Genomic DNA, 23,905 nt, shown 5'->3' on the forward strand with positions numbered 1-23,905 from the left:
ACCGTTATTCTACAAACATTTGCCCCCCCATTGGTTCCAGACAACAAATTTTCAGAAAATCCCTTTGACCCTTACCCTCGGTGTTTTTTTTCAAATTTCTTTTCAGTATCTGGTCAAAACAGAAAAATCACCATTGCTGGATTTTCATACATGTTCATTGTCAAGTTTCAGTTCGCAATAACCCTCACCAGTCCGTTATGCGCATGCCAATCACGCAAAACTAAAATTTATAATTATTTCATTGATTGGTTGCCAAAATCGTCAAATACCCGAATATATTAGGGTTTAACTTTAATTATTCCCCGTTTGTAAGAAATTCATCCAGTCCTTCGTGCCCCGTGGTCAGGTCCCAAACAGTCCTCGCAGCCATTTTTACTGGTTTGTCTGCCCTTTATTCTCAAAAATACTTAAATTAAAATTCTCCATGTTTAAATTAAAAATTCATTCATACAGCCTGTTCAAAAGTTAGTGGAATGCCGAATTGGAAATTTTGCCCCCAATGTTCTCCTGCGGGAAACGCTGGACACAACACGCACCCCTTTGCCGAGTTCCGTGTCACCCTCAGCATAAGGCCAAGCTGTTTAAATTTAAAAATGTCCTGGGCCTAACCGGTAACCAAACCGTTGAACCATGCCTAAAAAATGAACAAGATGATTAACGTACAAACAAAAAAAGAAACGCACACCATTCTTTTGCCCAGTCTCGTGCCTCTCAAAAACAAATCGCAAATAAACCAAACAAAATTTTCAAAATTTAAATCACTTCTTTCACAAGGGTTAAAGTTTGGGGATCTTTGATTAAATATTTAAAAAAATTCAACCTAACTAAACCCAAAAAAACAAGAAAAACATAAACCCTTTTGTTTATGAAAAATTACACATAAAAGAAAACACAATAGTGTTAAACATAATTTAATCAACAATTTTAAACTTCCTTAAAAAAATAATGAAATTTGAATGGATTTAAAATCAATATTAAAATAACACCCCATCAACTTCAAGCTTGTTTAAAATTGTTAACAATTTATTTAGAAAAATTAAACATTATTATTATTTCCAATGGCATTATTACTTGCCAAATCAAGTCAAGTTAAAATTATGCTAAATTTGAATGAAAACATAATAAAATTAAACATAATTTAAAAAATACATTAAACACCCAAAAATTTAGCTTTTGCAGTTGAATTGTAGAAGGCAAAATTTAAGCATTTTCCCGTTGCCTGCTCATCAGGGGTTTTAAATTAAGCTTGAAAAGTAATTTTTATGTTAAACTTGTCTTATTGGATTAATTTTATTCAAAATTTTTTCCCAATTTAAACCCTTTTTAAATTTATTGCGTTATTATGATCAAGGTTTAAAGTATTGTTTAAAAGAATATTATTTATTAAGTTTTTTATTTTCTAACTAAAGTTTAACGATTTTTAAAATTAAATGAAACTATATTTTTGTTTAAAATTTTTATAATTGTTTATTATTTTAAAAATAGATTTAAAACCATATTTTTACTTTGGTTTTGTTTTATTGGGTTTGAAAAAGGGGGTTATTTAAAGTTAATTTAAGATATTGTTTTTTTAAAAATACTTTATTTTTAATTTTTTAAAAATTTTTCATAAACAAAAGGTTTAATAAAAAAATCATTTATGTATTAAATTTTTTTTGGTTTTGTTTTTAAGTTTAAATTTTATTAATTTTTTTGGTTTTAAAAATTTTATGGCCCTTTGGACAGTTTTAACTGGTTTAAGAGACACGGTTTTAAAGGAAGAAAGGGGAAATTTTTTTTTAATAAATTTTTTTAATTTTGAAATTTTTTGAAGAATGTCCATTCTCAAAGGCTTATTAAATCAAAAGGAATTTGGTTTTGTGTTCCGGGGTTTTACCCCTTTGTGGGAATTTTTTTTTTCCCCGTTGTTTGGCACCGGGAAGTTCAAACTTACAACCTGGAATTGGTTGTTAAACAACAAAGGAAGAACATCCGCCTTTTAAAATTTTAATTTTAAAAACCAAAACCCTTTTTTTAAACTGTTCAATAGAGGGTTGGGTGATACTACAAAAAGGAAAAATTGCATGATTTGCCGGGGTTTTGGTTTAAAACCCGGCTTTTTGGGACAATTAACCCCCTTGTCAAACGGGAAACCAAATTAAAATTCTCCAAAGGGTTCGTTTCTGGCTTCCAAGGGGAATTTTGACCCGCAACCATTAAAATTTTATAAAACAAGTTTTTAAACTTAAAAAGGAGGTTATTTAATAAAGAAACTACAACTCAATATCATATTTTTTAAAGGGTTTTTGGGGAGAAAATTTTCCCTAAAGGGTGCCACCGATCCCAAAGGGCCTTGAAATTTTGCAAAAACCGAAATTTATTTTACGCGGGCTTGTTTTGGACCTTGGAACTTTACCCCTGTGGATGAATACACAAAGTACTGAACTGACAATAGTTTAAACTTAAAACAATTTAGGTATAAGTATATAACCTAAATTCTATTTTGAAATTTTGGAAACGAAAATTTTAAAACTTGAACCACATAAACTTCTCTGAAATTCTTATCCTGAAAGTGGTTAAATTTGGGTGACCTCAGAGGTATGTTAGTAAGACATAAGTTGTCTTGGAAAACAAAAAAGTGACTTTAAGGGGAATTAATAAACAAATTTTAACAAAAACCCCAAGGTAAATAATATGAACAAATATTAGAATTTAAGTTTCGGCCCCAAAAGAAAAATAATAAAAAGGGAAAAGCATAATTAAAATTTAATCTGAAATTGTCCCGCCAAAAAACCCGGGAAAATTACACCAAAATTTCAGGGGGGCTGAAAAAACCTTGAACAAAAAATTGGGGGTTTTGGGAGTTAATAACATGACATACCCCAAAGGGTGACCTAATTTTGTATAACCGATTAGGGGGGAAAAGATTAAAAAACCTACAAATTTTATTAAAACAGGGAATTTTAAAAAATTTAAAAATTTTTAATTCCCTTCCATTAAAATGTGGACTCTAAAGGAAACTTAGTCATCAAAAATTTAGGGAAACTGAAAACCCAAAAATTTTTCAGGGAATATTTCTTATTAATAATGGGTGCAAGTACCAATGTTTCTGAGGGTGATCAGTTCTATATCTCTAGTACGTTTAACCCTCCATTACACCCATTATTGCAAACCTTCGAACAGCTTTGTGAGTTGGACTTTAGACAGATATTAAACAATAGGAAGTCTACTAGAAATACGGCTATTACCACATTTGAAATTCAGTGTTTGGATTATATAAAATCTCAGAACATACGTATCTGCAAACCTGACAAAGGTGGGGGACTTGTTGTATTTGACAACATCGACTATGAAGAGAGGATGTATTTACTATTGGACAATCCAGCCTATGCTATAAGCTCTAGATCTGAAGTTAATGGAGCATATAATAAGATTAAGAGTTACATAGAGGATATGTTCATTGAAGAAAGAATAGAACAAAATATTTATAATTTTTTATATACATCTTATCCTAGATATCCTTGTATCTTTGGTATCCCCAAGATACATAAAAGCGAGGTTAACCCTCCTTTGAGACCATTAGTTGATGGGAGGGGTTCACCCACCTATGTTTGTGCAAAAGTTGTCGATTCAATTTTGAAAAAATATGTAACTAAACAAAGTCAGATATGTAAAGATTCGTGGTCATTTCTTAAAAATCTAAACAACTTGGAGTTTAGGATGGACTACAACTTTTTTACGGTCGATGTCAAAGACCTATACACCTGTATTCCCCAAGAGCTAGGTTTAGAATGGGTGAGTCTCCTATTACAGAGGGAAGGGGCCACATCTGAGGAGATATCATTAGTTACTGAACTAATGGAAATTGTTCTTAATAACAACTTTTTTATGTTTGGTGATAATTTTTACCTACAAAAAGTTGGAGTGGCTATGGGTTCCCCGTGTGGCGCTAGTATAGCCAATCTTGTTATGGCATATTGGGAGTCTGAATATGTCTTTAACAATTTTGGGCTTAAGGAGAAAATAATATATTATACGCGTTTTTTGGATGATATCTTTATCCTCCTTAAAGGTGACTTAGCTAACAGCAATTCTATATTACAAACATTTAATGAATCCACGCAATTCTTGCAATTTACAGCTTCCTTTAATACAGAATCTATAGAATTTTTGGATGTATGGCTTACAAAGAATAGGGAATTAGGTACTGTTACAGCTACTATTTATAGGAAAAGAACTTATTCCAATTCCTTTTTGCACTTTACAAGTTGCCATCCATACCACCAAAAGCGTTCTGTTATTAAAGGACAACTTGTGCGAGCAGCACAAATTGTGAGTGAGGATAGTGCCTTTGTGCAGGAATGCCAAGTCTTAAAATCAATGTTTTTGCACAGAGGGTATCCGGTTACCTTATTAGATGACTTAATAAATGAGGTCCAGTCCAAAAGATTAAATGGTATATACCAACCCTTGCTGAGTATCAAGCAAATATCCATCGTTGAAAATAGAATTGAAAGTTTGGATAACCTCACAATAGCTGGACATGAAATTGACACACAGAAGGTCCCCAGCTTGATAACTACATATAACATACATAGTCGGTCGTGTTTTGAGGTAATCAAGAAGAATTGGGAACTATTTGGTATTAATCATACCATCTGTGTCAAATTGGGGGGTGGCCCAAGTGTTACATACAAGAGAGGCTATAATCTTAAAAATTACCTTGAACGTCAACAAAGGGTACCTCCTAAGATTACTGGCATGTTTAAATGCCAAGACTGTAATTATTGTAAATTTGTGGACAACTTATACTCACTGATGGTTAACGGCTAGCATATTAAATTTAAAGCCAGATTTAACTGCAATAGTAGAATGGTTGTTTATGTGGCAAAATGCCAAAGGTGCCCTGCATTTTATGTGGGCAAAACGGAGTGTAAACTCCGTGAAAGGATGTATGAACACCAATACGCTATTAGTAGAATGAAATTAGACAATGCACTTGCCAAACATAACCTGAAGTGTAGTAACCATAACTTTAAATTTGCAGTCATTGACCAAGTTAATCAAACTAAAAGAGGGGGTCCAGCTTGCTTGCAGTTGGAAGAATTGGAGTTAGAATGGCAAATAAGGCTTAATGCTTATAATTTCCCTGGTCTAAATGAATCCTGCTCAATCAGGAGTGTTTTAAAACTTAAGAGCTTGAAACGCTGATGATGCCTTTATGTTTACAAACTTGTTCTATAACCTTGATGTTATTAACTTTTATTCAATGATTTTCATTCATATTTTTTACGTGCATGGTTTTAAAGGGTTTTATTAGCTGTTGACTTTATGGAGTCATAGGTTACACAGATATATATGTTTACACCAAGCACTATTGTGCATTATTACTTTATCTACATAATGTTTGTTACATTATTTTTTCATAAACATAAAGTGTTTAACTTGATATTTTATGCATACATATGTAACTATAATATTTTAGTTTAAGGTTAGTTATTTATAGGTGGTAGTTTTTATATATTTAAATCCTTAGAGTAAAGAGTCCATCATATGCCACTTTGGACTATTTGTTTTACTGTGGCTTTAAGAAAAAGAAAGGCAGGTTATTTGAAAGTTAATTGAAAGATTGATTGTTTGGTTTATATAAACCTGACTTGTATATGTGTTTACTTTTTCTGATGAAGTGTACTCACTGAGTGCACGAAAAGCGCTTCAATAAATCAAAGTCATTTAGTGTATGCAGGTTCTCTCTTGGTTTTGTTCTGTGACCGTTTTACAGTTTCTCAGTCTGAATTTTTTGTTTTTGGTTTACACTTAGATTACTATTCACACACACACACACACACACACACACACACACACACACACACACACACACACACACACACACACACACACACACACACACAGACATATTTGCCAGTACTGAGATCCATAGGTTCTTTGCTTCATAGGTGTGTAGTAGGTGAATGGGCCTGAAGGCTCTACAAGGCTAGCCCAAGGGAATACCCTGGCATCAGGCCAAATGACAATAGACCCACTATGGCTCATGAGTATAGTCACTGGAGTGGTCCCCAGGGGTGGGTATTGTATTCCCTATCCACTCATCCAGATTTCTATTGTGGGTGGCTAGTGATGTGCGCTGCTTCACATATATGTGATTTATAGTCCATAACATGGACAGTGTCTTGGTTGTGAACCTGTCCCACAAGCATGTCCTTTGAAGTGTGGAAGTGTGCTTGAGGTCTCTGGGGCATTTTGTGTGGACAGATTGGTATCTTCAGATGTGGCATTCCTGACCTAGTTTGGTGAGACATGGCTGTGTAACTGAGGTTGTGATTGCACCTACATAGATAGTACGGTACGGGGATTCATTGGAGTTACTGGTGTCTGTCCATACAGAGCATGGGTATAAGGCATGGTATTCTCTTTGTGGGATACATTTGCAGACTCTGCAGTTGTTGTAGGTGTCCAGTGGGGGTACATGGCAAAAGAGCCACTGTACACATAGATTGGGCTACTGAGGAGAGGGTACAGAGTGACCATGTCCTTTTACTTGCTGGATAACACACACTTAGGAGATGTAACACATCAAAGTACTTTCTTTTTTTTCACTAAATATTTTTTTTTTATTATTTCAAATAAGATGTCTTAAACATTACATGAAATAAAGATAAATAACATATTTACAATTCTAAAACATTACTAACTTCAAACCATTATATAACTATTTACATTGGTGTCTATGCAAATAACATTGAAATTCTATATTATATAAAGTTAGAAACATAAGATGATATATCTTCTTCGATATTTTCAAGTATTTCCAGTACTTTCATCCAAGAGTAATAGTAAGAAGTAGATCTTTTAGTTCTGTTCTTCACTGTTAATATTTCCATGTGAGCAACTGTTGTTGTTAAAGTCTCAAATTCCTTGAACGTGGTGAAGCCTCATTTTTCCAGTGTATAGTTATGATTTTACGTGAAATTGCCAATAGTGACCATAGGATTTTAGTGTCTTTTTTGGTACACAGTTTGGAATAGGAGAGTTGAATAAAATTAAAGACTTTGTTAATTGAAAATTATCATTATAAACAGTCTGAAAAAATAATTAATGGATTTCCAGTACATATTGAGACATATACATTCATAAAAAACATGCTGCCAATCTGCTTTTATCTTGGTATGGCATCTCCAACATTGATCTTCAATAGAATACATTTTGGCTAACCTATGTGGTGTATAGAAACTTCTGTGTAGATATCTCCAAGTGAATAATTGCCAGTATTTTGATAATGTAGAAAATTTGGAAGATTTTAAAATATTACTTTTTCTTCTTCAACTGGAGGATGGTTGTTTATTAAAGTATAATAATCCCAGTATGATTTTTCATGATAGTTTTTGTTTTTAACAATTTTATAGATATTAGACAAATAACCTGTACCCTGATAAGGCTGTTTTGTGATAAGAATAAGGTATTCAATGAGTTTTGGAGATTCATGTCTAACTGAAGGTTGCATTTGTTCTATTTTATTTATAAGAAAATGCCTTAGATTTTGTAAAACAGCCAATTGTCTTTATTTATATTATAATTATAAATTATCTGTTCCTTTGTTAGAATTTTCCCTTTCTCTATAAGTTGATGCCAAAAGAGTAATGTTTCTTCTTTAAGTATATTTATTTTAGATATTTGGAATGTATCTAGAATATTTGGTGTAAAAGCTATAGGGAAAATAAGAAAAATCCAAGAATTAATATTTGGTATTTTGTTTATATATGTTCTGAACACTGAAAGTGTAGAACTTACATAGTTTGATGGCAATTTATTAATATTATTCCTTTTCCTAAAAATAATCTTTTAACATCCATATAAGGGGTGATGGTACTACTGTTAAGTTGTCTTGTATGTGATTATAATTGATTTCTATGAAAATCTGCTCATGGGCTTGTTTCCATATAGGTGTGTATGAATTATTTAACCATAGTGTTATGTTTTTAATAACAGATGAGGTAATATATAAATCAATATCCCGTAAATTAATTCCACCATCTTCCCAATCTGGCAAATGTTTATTTAAGGCTATACGGGGTTTATTTGGAAACCATAGAAAATTTAAAATTAGTTTATTGTATCTTTGAATAATATATTTGGGAGGTGGCAATGAAAAATTTTGTATTAAGTATAATATTTTGGGAAATATGATTATTTTAATAAGATATAATCTGTCTGCTGTTGAAAAGATATATTTATTCCAGTAACCAATTGTTTGTTCTATTTTGTCTAGTATTTTATTATAGTTAAATATTAGAGAATCTGTTAATTCATTGAGTAGATTTATTCCCAGATATAATAATTTACTTTCTGTTACTATATATTTGGAAAATCTTTTGTTTATATTATTTTTTTTTACAATTACAGGGCATAATTTTAGTTTTGTTTTCATTAAATTTTAAGCCTGAAATATTTTGAAATTTATTCATGGAGTTAAATAGAGCATTCAAAGACTCATTTGCATCTGAGAGAGTTAATAGTATGTCATCAGCAAAGAGTTGGATTTTAAGGTTTAACATTTTATTAATGCAAATGCCCTTTATGTTATTGTTTGATCTGATTTGATTTGCAAAGGGTTCTATGAGTAATGCAAATAACAATGGCGATAAAGGGCAACCTTGTTTAGTTCCTTTTATTGTTATAGGGCCTGATCTATATGATCCCAGTTTAACATATGCAGTAGATTTTTCATATAGTATTTGGATAAGATTATTAAAATTAGAAGGAAAGTTATATTCTTTTAAAACTAGTGAAAGAAAGTTCCAGTTAACCGAATCAAAAGCTTTATTAATATCTAATGAGATTACATTTAAATTTAGGACTTTATGTTTGCTATAATCTATTAATGTTAGTATTCTTTTAATATTATCTGAAGTATTTCTTCCTTTAATAAAACCTGTTTGATCTTTGTGAATTAAGAAAGGAAGAAAGTGTTTGATCCTATCTGTATATAGCCATAAACATCTTGTAGTCTATATTGAGTAATGATATTGGCCTATATGAGGAACACTGTTTCTCATCTTTATCTGGTTTGATAATTGGGGATATCAATGAATATTTCCAAGAGGGTGGTATATTCAAATCTTTATTGGCTATATCATATACTTTTAATAATAAAGATATGGCTTGATTGGGTATTAATTTATACATTTCTGGTAGCATATTGTCTGGGCCAGGTGCTTTATTTGTCTTGAGCTTTTTAATTTGTGATTTTAATTCTGTCATATTGATTGGTTTGTTTATAATGTCTATTTGTTCTTGTGTTAATTTAATATGAATATTGTTTTCTAAGTATTTTTTATATCCTTAGTAGGTGTATCTTGAGTATTTATGACATTATCAATGTTAAATTGAGTCTGAATGCTTCTAAAATATCATTTAGTTCCGTAACTCTTTTGTTAGTATTGGGAATAAATATTTCTTTTATTTGCTTAGATTTAATTATTTTTTGTTCTATTAGTTAAGTATCTCAGGTGTGCTGAATTAGTAGAGTATGAGTTTATTTTATCTTTTCTAAGTTAATCATAATCTTATGGTGTAGCAATTCTGTATACTTCTTATTGATTTGTGTAAGTTCTTGAACTTGAGTAGCATTACCCTTTTGTATTTCCAGTTTCAATTTATCTGCTTTGTTTTGTAAGTCTAGCATATCTTTATTCCATAACTTCCTTTTATTTATGTACCAGGATAATATCTTCCCATATGTAACTGCTTTTAATGAATCCCAGACATATATTTCTGAAATATCTTCTGTGTAATTTATTTCTAGAAAGTTTTTGATTGTTTCTTCATAAAATTCTTTGAAATCTCTCAATTTTGTGATATAGGAAGGTATCCTAGTAATGGGATTTGAATAAAATGGTGTAAGCTCTATCTCAAAGACTATGGCATTATGATCAGATAAAGGACAATTTATGATTTTGACTTTGTCAATTTTTGTTATTAGGTCATTGGCAACATATATTCTATCAATTCTAGAGTTAGTTTTATATCTATGAGAATAAAATGTGAAGATTAGTGAGTCTGGTTCTGCAAATTCATTTATATCTTTTAAATACAATGTATCTATAAATTTTGATAGTGCTTTAGAGATGGGTTGTTTTCTTCTTTTGGATTTAGAATCTGTATCTTTTTCATTCATTATACAGTTGAAGTCTCCTGCCAATATCAGGCTACCCTTAGTTAAATGAATTATCTCTTCAAAATGCTGTTTAACTGTTTTTAATCCTAGTCCTGGGATCCAATATAGATTTACTAACGTATAGATTCTCTTATTTAACTCTATTGAAACTAGACAAAACATACCTGATGTATCTTGATGAGTAGTAATTATTTTAGGTGTTATAGTTGAGTTGCAGTAGTATAGCTACTCCTCTTTTTTGTTTTGTATTGAGAGTTTATTAGTACTGTGTAATTATTAATATTTAAGTTGTTTCTATCTCTATCTAATAAGTGTGTCTCTTGTAAAAGACTATTTGTGGTTTATGTAAGTTTATGTACTTGAATAGGCTTCTCCTTTTATTACTATTATTTAGACCATTAACATTTATGGATAAACATTTCATTTCCTAGTTTTGAGTTTGTTTTATGTGTGAGTTTATGTAAATATTGTTTATTCTTAGTTCCATCTTGGATACAGAATTCAAAAAGTTTTTCTTGTATGATTTTTGCATGTTTCTGAGTGACACCAAAGTGATAGAATAAAAAAAAAAAACAAAGAACTTCCAAACTTGTAATTCTTAACCTTAAAAACATTCCCTATTGCTATGAGGTAATATACCTCTTCGTTTGGTTAGTGAATCTAACCAAACAAACTTTCCACCCTCACAAATAATATTTGGATCAGTTTCTCTTATCCTCTTAGTTTTAAATAAAGATAATTGAATAATATATTAAGATAATCTAATCAGCTAAAATATATACATATATTCTTTACTCATCTTCTTGTAATTCAATAATACTTACTTCTAAGCAGGTTTCAAAAAGGTACAAATATTTAGATTAAGGTAGTATCATTTCAAAATAATTTAGGGTATTAATAAACATCATGTTAAAATCTATAACTGTATATTTCATACATCTGTTGAAAACTATTTACTGACATTACTGTATAATACAGTACCATTGTTGTGCAATTGTTTTAGACTACTCAAGTCCGAAACCAGTGTTTAAATTAATATTTGCAAAGTCATATTGGAATAAAACATGAATAGTTCTGAAACCACATCATATTTCATGTTTAACATAAACTGAAATGCGATACAATGTATAAGTATATTAATATTTCTTTAGTAGACATTAAATATGTTCCTCTGATTGCATTTTTCAGCTTTTCAATGACAATTCCCATGGCTGGAGACAACAAGATCACAATTTAGACAGCTCCCTTATCCAAGAGACCACTCATAATGTTGTTACCTGATTGAGTGTCTTGTTGCCAACACTTCCATCAACCCTCAGAGGGACCCTGCACAATGAAAACTGACACAGTACAGAGGTAAAACTGCAGCACTTGACCACACCCTCAAAGCAAACATCTATGTATATCACACATCAACTCCCACAGCTTAGACTGACACCCAACCAGTGAGTCTATCTGCTGACAACAAGTGCTGGAGATACAATCCTGACCTACTCAACACCAGTAATTCGATCCTATGACTGAACAAAAGTATACTGGAGAATACATCAAAACAATGGAAGCTGCCAAGATTCAAACCACCATGTACGAAAATATTACAGGCCAAAATTCCCAACCCATTTTGCAGCAAAGAGACAAAACGTATTCAAACCATGGGGTAACACCTTTACCACGTCAAAAAGGTGTCCAAGAAGCTTGTTTTTCCTCCAACATCGGAGGACAGCCGCGATGATCCATGTACTGCAAGAGTACCATTTTATCCTGGCAATTGCTTCACGACTGTATATAGAAACATTTAATCCAAATCATTAACTGGCACCACAACAATATTTCTCAGAAAAGCTGTTTTACAGCCAATGACCAGACAGAACGCATCATTGAGAGGATACATTTATCAAATGTCAAGTGCCCCAGCCATAATACAAGTGTCTCCTCAAATCAATCCCCAACGAATCTACTGCCCACCAAACTTGCAGACCAATACTGGCATCCTTTCATGCAGTCACATTGAAACACAAAAATACAGGTCCGCTGATCAGGAACAACCAGGCTCTCAACTGCCAGACAACACACCCGTCTGCAGAAAGGTCCAAGAATCATAGTTGCATTGTCAAGCATCCTTGTCCACACTAACAGTAACATGATATACCCATACACTAGTATTGTGTCATTCTTGATAATGTAAAAAGCCAGGCAATATTATAAGAAGGGTGAAGCCACAGCCAGGCAACATAACAAGAAGAGCACAGCCGCAGTCACCATTCAGATGAGCAAACGGGAACAGCATGAGCCATCTAAGGATGGATAGCCCGTTGAGTACCTGCCACAATGCATGCCCATAATGCATGGCAACCCAGTAACAAATTAGGGTGTGGGCTAAGCCTCTCCCCCTTCCACTCAAATCAGATCCAACACAATATGTGTGTAGAACACAGATGCTTCGACAAAGCCCAAAGCCACATGGGATATAAACATTGTATAATTGACACCGGGTCAAATCCACTGTTGTTATGTTACTCATTATAGTTGCCTATACAATCATTGCTTCCACTTTCTCCATCTAGTATATCATACCGCCATCTAAATGTTTGATTTGCCAAATGCACATCCAACCTTCTTGTTGCATCCCACCTGCCCACCCGAGGGCATACCTTGGCAGCAGGACATCAGTAGTATTCTGCAGGAGCACCAGCGTGGGAAATGGCAACCCTCCCCAAAACAAACCTGTCAGTTGCTTGACATTTACTAGTTTCTTTAGAGAATTTGTAAAACAGCAGTGATTTTATTTGCTGATGATTAATTTCTGCTTTTAAACTCTGCTGTATAAAACATAGTAAGGGATAGCTAAAATGTCTGGAAATCTAAACTGATAGAAAGACAAGCAGATATATGTCCTTATCTATCAAGGTGCTAGAAGACATCAGTAGCCATAAATTGAAAGTGCTTCAAAATAAATATCTGTGTATATTTATATGAACCTTTATATTATTTATGTTTCCTTAGAAGGAATTTAGGTTTCTGTATCTTTAAATGTGAACCTAGCTTATTTTCTGACTAGACGTCAATTAGAAAGAGTCAGGGATGGCGTACACAAGTAAATGGGACAAGCAATAAGTAACTCAAGTTTCTAGTGATGTTTGTGGCTGTTAAATTGTCTCGAGAACCAAGCAGGAAAAGGTATGTGTTTTTCTTTTTCTTTTCCTCCTCTTATTTGGTGACAAACTCATGTAGTGTGCACGAGCACTCTAGTTTACGGAGTAGTGTTCACAACTGTCAAACTTTGCATTTTAAACATGCTATGCCTTATTTCTCTACAAAGAAAAGACAACAGGATATCTAAGCTAGTCACAAGTATCTTTCAACTCCGGATGTCTGGAGCCACAACACACATGACTTATAGCCTCAAAATATCACTTAAAACATATTTTTTCACTGGACTATATCAGTATGTGCATATGGGTCAAAGGCAGAACATATTTTAAGATTATTTAAAGTAGTCTTATGATACATCCTAACTGAAATACTTCATTTCAAAAGCAACACATTTCTGCCCAGCATTAGCGTTTATCCAAACAGGGACACTTTTAACTTATAAAAAGTAATACTATCAGGGATGTAACTGATAAGTTATATAGCAGCCATTACTATACCTATTAAGCAATATAACCATATACTGATTAAAATATTATAAGTTAATGAAGATTTTATAAAAGAAGAGAACAAATAAAAACAACAAAACACAAAGAGAGAAAATAAATAAATAAATAAATAAACTATTTGGGAACATTATTATGCATTGATTACTCTGATTAAGAATATGAAAATAATAGATGGATAATAATGAAAAATAGAGTAATGTTTAAATTATGCTTAGTATATTGATGTGATTTGAGATAAATGTATTTACATTTATGCTAATTTTGACATTTAAAATATAATTGAAAACAGTACCTGTTTTGGTGTAACTTGAAGACAGTAAGAACTTTTCTTTTGTTGTTAGTATTATTATTTAGATTTTTACAGAATATAACATATGTAAGATTATTTGTCCTTTAGTTTTTTTCCTTTGCTCAACAGTTTTCCAATTATTTACTTCAGCATTTCTCTTGTGTACTTATTGTCCAGTCCATAGATTCTTCATGTGTTAGGATGTTGTTGTTGGTAAGGTATTTTATTGCTGAATCTACTGTTTCAAAGATTTTTATTCCATTTGGTAGAAAAACTTTCAGTCTTGCTGGAAATAAAGATGGACTTTCAGTTGCTTTTTCTTCAAGGTTTTTATTGGTAGAAATTCTTTCTTTTGAAACCACCTTTGTAGAATAATCATTGTCAAATCTTATTAATGAATCATTGTATTTGATGGGAGAATTTGCCCAAGCATTTCTTAATATAAGATCTTTATCTTGTGTAGAAAAAGTCTCACAATTATAGATCTCGGCTTGTTCTTACCGGAGAAGAAGCATTTCCAGAAGCTGCTAGTGATCTATGCGCCGTTCTATACCATATGAAAGAGCTTCAGGTATTTTTGTTACATCTGGTATCCAGGTGGTAAGAAAGTTTATCATATTGTCCCCTTCAGATTTTCTGGTAGACCATATATTCTAATATTATTTCTTCTTGTTCGGTTTTCCATATCATCAAGCTTTTCTAGTAAATATGTATTCTGTTGAAGTAAGAATTCAGTTTGTTGTTCTTCTATTTGGACTCTAGTGTCAATGTCACTTAATGACTGTTCAATAAGTGATATCTGTCCTTTCTGCTGTGTAAACATTTCTTGAAGCTGTTCCAGTTGTTGTGAGCACTTTTCTTTAAAAGTATCTATTTTATTGTCCATCTTGTCGATTTTTATTGTAAGTTCCTGTATATTTGTAATGAGAGACTGCAGGTCTTTTTGAGAGAAGAGTCTTGTGCTGTATTCCTTAGATGACTCATGCTGTAAAGCTGATATTGGTGCTGATTTTCCAGTAATTAATTTGACAGGAATTATTCAAGTTCTGACAATAAAATTTTTCTTATAGATGCTCAGAGTTATTAGAAATAAGTTAGTAATAAAAATTTCTTCAAATTAAATATTATTTTGTAAAATTCCTGTCAGGAATTGTATTGAGGTAAGAGAGCTGAAATGAAGTGCAGCTATCAGTTCAGCATCCTAGCCACGCCCCCATCAAAGTACTTTCTGATGTCAGTGGGACTGTTGCGGTCAACAGACAGCTGACTGTCAAGCTGCATTCCCCATTCTGTTATAACAACGTCACTGTTCAGTGGAGTACCACCAATGTATTACTTCATGTGAGCCATGGTGTTCCCAAAGGTAATGGCAGCACATCTCCTGGCGTTGAGGTAATGTCCAGGGTTCTGACAACAGTCTTAGGTGTCAGAGTAACCTTTGTGCATGATGTCAACATCACATGGATTGGGAATGCTACCACCCACATTACTGTTGTATGCAAACATTTTCAGCCAGGGTGTCTTTGTGTTCTCCTGCACCTCAGAAGGGTAGATCCCAAACATGAGAGGACATGAGTCATGTCTGGTCATTGATTTGACATGGAGTCCACTGCAATCACACCGTGGGTACTATCTGTGAGGCAGTTTGCAAGTGAACTACTGATATAGTGCTTGATGCCTAGCCAGGAGTGTTTGTGTATGATTCCTGGGTGGAGATTGGTCTCTGAGTATTAGAACGGTTGCCTGTATTGTTAACTATTCCAAACGTGGTCTCTGAGTATTAGAAGGGTTGCCTATATTGTTAACTATTCCATACTGTTACATAGTCATTGCACATGGTGTTACACATTTAGGGCTGTAGATTGTCAACACCAACCTCTATGATGTTTGACAACTTTTGGCCTTGTAATATGGACATTGGGACACATACTAGGTCATCAATATAATAATTTAGCAAAACCCACCCTCCATGGATCCTGTTATTACACAATCACACCAACACCCACACAGGGTACTGATGACAGACAGAGACACACACACTTTCCAGTACTGAGTTTCAAATGCCTACCTATCTATATATTGCTACTACAGTGTTACACATTTATCGCATGCACCACAGAGCATATAGGATGGATGCTGTCCCAAGGTACCTCTAAGGTGAGGAACATCACCAGACCTTGTAAATAAGTGATGTAGTGGGTGAGAGATTTCATGAAATACTTTACCCTACACACAATAACTAACTATGTTTTCAGACCTTTAGGTTATGCATTTACCACACGCACCACAGAGCTTACATGGCTTAGGGTTGCCAACAAGTACTACTAAGGTGAATATCTGCAGGACTGCTAAAGTAGGGCACTGAGAAGTGTACTGGGTGTAAATGGGGCCATAATTTTTAAGTTACAAACACACACATTATATATCTCACAAACACACACACACACACACACACACACACACACACACACACACACACACACACACACACACACACACACACACACACAAACTTGCCAGGAATAAGATTCAAATCCCTACCTATGTAGTTATTGGTACAACATTGTTACGCATTTATCACACATACCACAGAGCTTACAGGTAGAACAGTGTCCAAACATACTTCTAAAGTGAGTGACATCAGCAGCCATTGTAAAGTATTACACTTTGAAATATACTGGCTGTATATGGACATAAAATGCTTCAGCTTACAGATATGCACACACACTCACACTTTTACAATTGCTGGAACTGAGATTAGAATGTCTACCTAAGTAGTGCTTTGCACTACAGTATCACACAGTTATCGTGAGTGCCACAGAGCTTATATGTTGGACAGCTGTCCAAAGGTATCTCTGAAGGTGAGTGACATCAGCAGCAGTGCTAAAGGAGGGGTAAGGGAAGTGCAGTGAGTGTGAATGGCCTCAAAGTCCTGTTTCTACAAAGACACACACACTCTCTCATACAAGCACACACATTTTCACAGTTGCCAGGACTGGGATAATAACTCCTACCTAACTAGTTTCCTACACTATAGTATTACACAGTTATCACAAGTGCCATGGATTTTATATGGCTGCCAGCTGCCCCAATGGTTATTTCAAAATGACTGACAATAGTAGGAGTGCTAAAGTTGGGCAATGAGAAGTATAGTGAGTGTGAATGGCCTCAAAATCATGTCTCTACAAAGACACCCACACACTCTTTCAAGCAAACACACACATCTTCACAGGTGCCAGAACCGGGATTAGAACTCCTTCATACCTATTTTTTACACTATAGTATTATGCAGTTATCATGAGCATCATGGAGCTTACAGAGCTGCAAGCTGTTCAAAGGGTTATTTCAAGGGGACTGACATCAGCAGGCATGCTAAAGTAGTGCAATGGGAAGTATAGTGAGTGGGAATGGCCTCAAAATCATGTCTCTACAAAGACACACATACTCTCTCACATAAACACACGCATTTTCCCAATTGCCAGGACTAGGATTAGAATTCCTACCTAACTAGTTTGCTATGCTATAGCATTCCATAGTTATCACAAGCACCACAAAGCTTATATGTTGAAGAGCTGTCCAAAGGTATCAGTGAAGGTGAGTGACATCAGCAGCAGTGCTAAAGGATGTGGTAAAGAAAGTGTAGTGAGTGTGAATGGCCTCAAAATCATGTTTTTACAAAGACACACACTGTCTCACACAAACACACACATTTTTACAGTTTCCAGAACTGGGATTAGAACTTCTATCTATCTTGCTACTTATGGTATTGCACAGTTATCATGAGCACCAGAGAGCTTACAGAGCTGCAAGCTGCCCAAAGTGTTATTTCAAGGTGATTGACATCAGCAGGTGTGCTAAAGTAGGGCAATGGGAAGTGTAGTGAGTGTGAATGGCTTCAAAATCATGTCTTTACAAAGACACACATGCTTTATCACACAAACACACACATTGTCATAGTTAACAGGACCAGGATTAGAACTCTTACATAATTAGTCTGTTATACTACAGTATTCTTCAATTATCACAAGCACCACAGAGCTTATATGATAGAGAGCTGTCTAAAGGTATCTTTGAAGGTGAATGACATCAGCAGCAGTGCTAAAGGAGGGGTAAGGGAAGTGTAGTGAGTGTGAATGGCCTCAAAATCATGTCTCTGAAAAGACACACAAACTCTTTCACACAACACACACAGTTTTACAGTTGCCAGATTAGATTAGAACTCCTACCTACCTAGTTTGTTACCTTATAGTATTACACAGTTATTGCGAGCACCACAGAGCTTATAAGGCTCAGGCTGCCCAAAAGGGTTATTTCAAGGTGACTGACATCAGCAGGAGTGCTAGAGTAGGGCAATGGGAAGTGCAATCAGTGTGAATGGCCTCAAAAACATTCATCCAGAAATACAAACACACACTCACACACATTTTTATGATTTTCAAGACTAGGATGAGAACTTCTACCCAACTAATTTCCTACACTATAGTATTACACACTTATTGTGAGCACCATGGAGCTTATAGGACTGCAAACTGCCCGAAGGGGTATTTCAAGGTAAAAACAGCAGCAACAAACCGACTAATGCTCCACAAAAATAATAAATCCACGAACTTGCAAGCTAGTAATGCAAACTTTTTATTTCATAGGTGCATAGGTTCATAGGTTCATACTAGGCTATCTGCCCTAGGGCATTTATAAGCCTAGCCAGAGTGTGTTTGGCTTTCGCCACCCATTTTAAATTAATTTTGCTATGCCCTTTTTTGAGGTTAGTATACTGTGCCTCTGTCTAACAGTGACACAGAAGTGATACCCGGGGTAAACCTACGATCTCCCATCCACTCATCAAGATTCCTCTTGAAGAGAGTCAATGAGGGACTCTGCCTAACCTGGACTGGGATTTTATTCCAGAGTGAAGGGAGCTTCTGGGTTATGAATCTGTCCCTCCAGCATGTCCTATTTATTAAAGTGCTGAGGTTCAAGTCTCTTGAGCGTAGCTCGATGGGATTTGGATTTTCTGAGGTGCAGCATGTCCATTAATTCGGGTTGGACATGGCTTTATATGTCAGGCACAGATCGCCTCTGAGCAGGCGGTATGCCACTGAGTAGAGCTGGAGTTTCTTTAACCGGGCAGCATATGGCATCTGTTTGAGCCCTTTGATCCTCTTGGTGAGGTACTTTTGGGGTCTTTCCAGTTGCTGCAGGTGTCTGGTAAGCATCCCAAAAGGGGCATTGTACTCAATTATGGGCCTGATGAGGGATGAGTAAAGAGGCATGATGACCTCCCCTGATCTAGATGTGAATCCCTTCATGATTAGGTGGGCTATATAAAATGTTTTTCTAACCACTTTGGCCATGTGGTTGTCAAATGAGAGATTGCTATCAACTTGGGTCCCCAGGTCCCTAATTACTTCTTCTGTACTTAATGGATTACCACCTATGTGGTAATTTGTGGGCACTTTGTTTTTGCCAAAGGGGATGACTATACACTTTTTGGCGTTTAGCTTGAGGCCATGGCTCTGGCACCAGTTGTCTGTTTCTATGAGGCCCTTTTGGAGGATGCTTGTGTTGGCTGGAGAGTCAATTATGGTGCCCAGTTTGCAGTCATCTGCGAACTTGGTCAGCCACAGTCCTTCCATGTTAGCCTGTACCTCAGAGAAATATATACCGAACAAGAGAGGTCCCAGGACTGAACCTTGTGGGACATCACTTGTAACTGGTTTGGAGTCTGACATGGCTCCAGCAATTCTAACCATGTGGGTTCTGTCCTTGAGCCAGTTTGCAACCCATCTAGTGACATAGAGGTTTATATTTAAGCTGGTGAGCTTATCTATAATGCCCGAGTGGGGTATTGTATCGAAGGCTTTTGCGAGGTCCAGGTAGGCTGTCTGGACCACCTTCCCCTCGTCAATGGCCTTGATGACTGTTTCAAAGAAATCAACCAGGTTTAAGAGGCAGGATCTGCCCTTAACAAAGCCGAACTGGGTAGGATCCAGTGTCTGTAGGTCACCAATATCTTTATTTATGAGGTCCATGATGATCCTTTCCATAGCTTTGCAGACCAAGCTAGTCAGGCTTATGGGGCGATAGTTTCCCGGTTCCATTGAGGCACCACCTTTGTGGAGAGGGACCACTGTTGCTGTACGCCACTCTTTGGGTACATATCCTGTAGTAAGGCTGAGATTGAACAGTGGTTTTATGTTTGGGTTTAGGTCTTCTTGGAGTTCATGTAGGACGCAGCCCGGGACACCATCTGGTCCCATTGATGCTGTGTTTTTTGCTTTGGAGAGGGCGGCTCTTACCCGAGCATCTCAGATATCAGAGGGGCAGCACTCTGCTGGGATAGATATTTGCCCTTTTGGTGGGGGGGGGGTTTGCGCTGAACCTGTCAGCTAGGATGTTGGCAATGTCTGTGGGTTCGATGTATTTTTTGTCATTTTGGACTAATTCTGAGCATATCTGGGAATTCCCACCCAGGTTCCTAAGATAACTAAAGAATGCCTTGTGATTATCCTTAGTGTCCTGTGCAATTTTTCTCTTGAAGCTGGCCTTAGACGATTTTATGAGTGCCCGTAGTTTTTTGCTAATACTGATCAGAGATGCCTTCCCTTTTTGGGATTTTGCTCTACCATGTAGTAGCTTCCTCCTTCTATTGTATAGTTTGTTTACGGCTGGGGTCCACCAGACAGGACGTCTGCCTTTGGAGGATTGGGTCTTGGTTTTATTTGGGTTTGCATGATCCATGCATTCCTGAAGGTGTTCATAGAATGCGTTTATAAAGGTCTGGGCCGTATTTTCCACAGGCTCGGGGGCTTTGAAGGATTCCATCTCGGTTTTGAGGAGTGTGAAATTTGCTTTAGAGAAGTTTTTCACTGTGGTTTTCTGGGCAGGGGGTGGGGTTGGGATGTGAATATCCAGTGAGATTAGTTTATGGTCTGACCTTACCAGTGAGGGATACATTTCTGGTCTGGAGCATAGAGTCCCCATGTTGGTGATGATCAGGTCCAGTATGTTTTCCCCTCTTGTGGGAGTGGTAACAAGTTGTTCCATAGCATTTGAGTTTATAAATTCTAGGAACCTTTGGGCAAGGATGTTGGAGCTAGAGTAATGCTTCCAGTCTATGTTTGGGTAGTTGAAGTCGCCCAATATAATGGTGTTTGGAGAGACCTTCATATTTTCCAGTGTTCTCAGGAAGGCCGAGTGGGGTTCCTGGGTTTGGGACAGTGGTCTGTAACAGGCTATAAACTGGAAGGCAGTTTTACCCACTGTTAGTTGCACATGGATAGTCTCTGATGCTTCGTGCTGTGGCACCAACTTGGAGGTCTGGGTATCTTTGAGGAATATTGATAGCCCCCCTCCTTTTGTGGTTCGGTCCAGGTTTTGGGGCCAAAAAGCATGGTATGCGGTATAACCTGGTAGTGCTGGGGTGCTCTCGTGAGCCTTGAACCAGGTTTCTGTTACTGCACAGATATCGATGTTCTCCATGCTAAGGAGAGTTTCGAGTGCATGCATCTTGAGGTTTAGACTTCTGGCGTTGAGTAGCATTACTCTTAGTTTCTTATCCCTTGTGATACCTATAGAGGTGGATTTGTCTTTTGAGCCTTGCCTAACCAAGGCACTATGGTGGAAGCAAGAGCCTTTGCCAATATCCGAAAGCCCAGGGGTGACAGGTGCAAGCCGTCCCTAGAGAAGCATCATGGCTTGTCGAGCATGTCATCCCAGGCTGACAGACATTGGATCCCCTTTGAATGACACCAATACTTAAGCCAATTGTTGAAATTGATCATCTTGTCTTCATATTGTGGCGTCATTCTTGGTGAGGGTAAGATGCTACTAAAGGTCAGGGTCATACTGGCCTGGGCTACATGCTCAGAGAGCTCCTCTATGTCTCTTTTCATGTAGTCCAGGGAGGTACATCTCATGTCATTCACACCAGCATGGACAATGACAAAGTCATATTTGTACTTGCCTTGGAGTGACCTGAGTGCTTGTGTTATGTGGCGGATCGTAGCGCCTGACAGGCAGCTCACCGTGGCCTTCTCCTTGTTCAGCCTGGTGAGCGGGACGTCAGTGTGTCTGACGATAGAGTCACCTATTACAAGTGTATCAGGTGTGTTGTTTAGCCTTAAGGGCTGTGACTGTTCAGCACACTGGCTTTGTGAGCTATGTGTTACACGTGTTTTGTTTTGGGATAGCAGTTGCTTGGGTGTCTGCTTTGGAGGTCTCTGCTGCTTATGCAGATTTTTATTTAGAGCCTCCGAGTATGTTTTTGTGTGTTTATGTGTTTGGTTTGCTGTCGTGGTAGGTCTATGTGAGACTGGAATCATAGTGAGTGTGGTTTCCTTCTCCTCCTGACTGGTTACACCAGTACTAAGTTGAGAGAGCTTTGCCTCCAGTTTGGCTATATGGTTGCATCTCTCACATGTTTTGGAATTTGTTGGGAGGAGGAGTGGGTTGTCTGTGTACATGAGGCAGTTGTAACATTGCCTCAAGATTCCCAGATTCACCAGCTGGACCGGAGGGGAGATTGACAACTGATCTTTGGACATGCTAGAATAGTATTGGGAATTCCTTTATAATTGTAAAAAAGGGCCAATGGGGAACAAGGTACTCAAGGGGAGTTTGTGAGGGTGTAGTGCGTTTAATTTTTTAGTGCTGACTTATATAATTGCTTTAGTGAGCAAGTGCCAGGTAACTTAAATGCAATGTGTTACAGGTAACTTAAATGCAAAAACGACAAACAGTAACTTTCTTTCAAGTGAAACAAGGAAATAAGTACAGTAAGCAAAGCAGATATCATTAGGGATCCACAGAAGCACAGAAAAGCTGTGTTTTAGGTGGAATTAGCGTTTCAGTGAAATAACAAGCATACAAACAAAGCTAGATTCAGCAGGCCTGTATCTTGTCTATGCTACAGCAAACATGGTGTACCAATTTCAGTAAGAAACAGCTCAAATATGCAGGCACTATAAGCCCTTAACCAGAAATTCCCAGCTCAGAAGGACAGAGTCCAGCCTCTCCTCCCACAAGAGTGCAGACCACGAACCTTCTTTATGTAAAATAACTGGCCTGAAGCCCAAGTGCTTAAACCAGAACTAATACACTTTTAGAATAACAGACACTGAGCCCTCAATCAGCAGTTCCCAACTTAGAAGGATGTAAGCTACCTGTCCTGCCACCACCTGTACCAATTTCAGTAAGAAACAGTTCAAATATGCAGGCACTATAAGCCTTTAACCAGAAATTCCCAGCTCAGAAGGGCAGAGTCCAGCCTCTCCTCCCACAAGAGTGCAGACCATGAACCTTCTTAATGTAAAATAACTGGCCTGAAGCCCAAGTGCTTAAACCAGAACTAATACACTTTTAGAATAACAGACACTGAGCCCTCAATCAGCAGTTTCCAGCTTAGAAGGATGTAAGCTACCTGTCCTGCCACCACAGTGCAGGCCCAAACCTTCCTAATGTAAAACAACTGGTCTGAAGCCCAAGTGCTTAATCCAAAAGACTTAGAATGATAGCTACACTTTAATCAAGTTACTACCAAGCAGTAATAAATACAATTGAATACTTTAAAGAATGCCTGGATTAGTGCTCAAGTTATACAAACAAAGCTAGATTCAGCAGGCCTGGATCTAGTCTATGCTACAGCAAACAAGGTGTACCAATTTCAGTAAGCAGCAGTTCAAATATGCAGGCACTATAAGCCTTTAACCAGAAATTCCCACCTCAGAAGGGCAGAGTCCAGCCTCTCCTCCCAAAAGAGTGCAGACCACGAACCCTCTTAATGTA

Source organism: Protopterus annectens, chromosome 1.part2 (genome assembly GCF_019279795.1).
Source record: "Protopterus annectens isolate FY-2018-M chromosome 1.part2, PAN1.0, whole genome shotgun sequence".
In the NCBI taxonomy this organism is placed as follows: Eukaryota; Metazoa; Chordata; order Ceratodontiformes; family Protopteridae; genus Protopterus; species Protopterus annectens.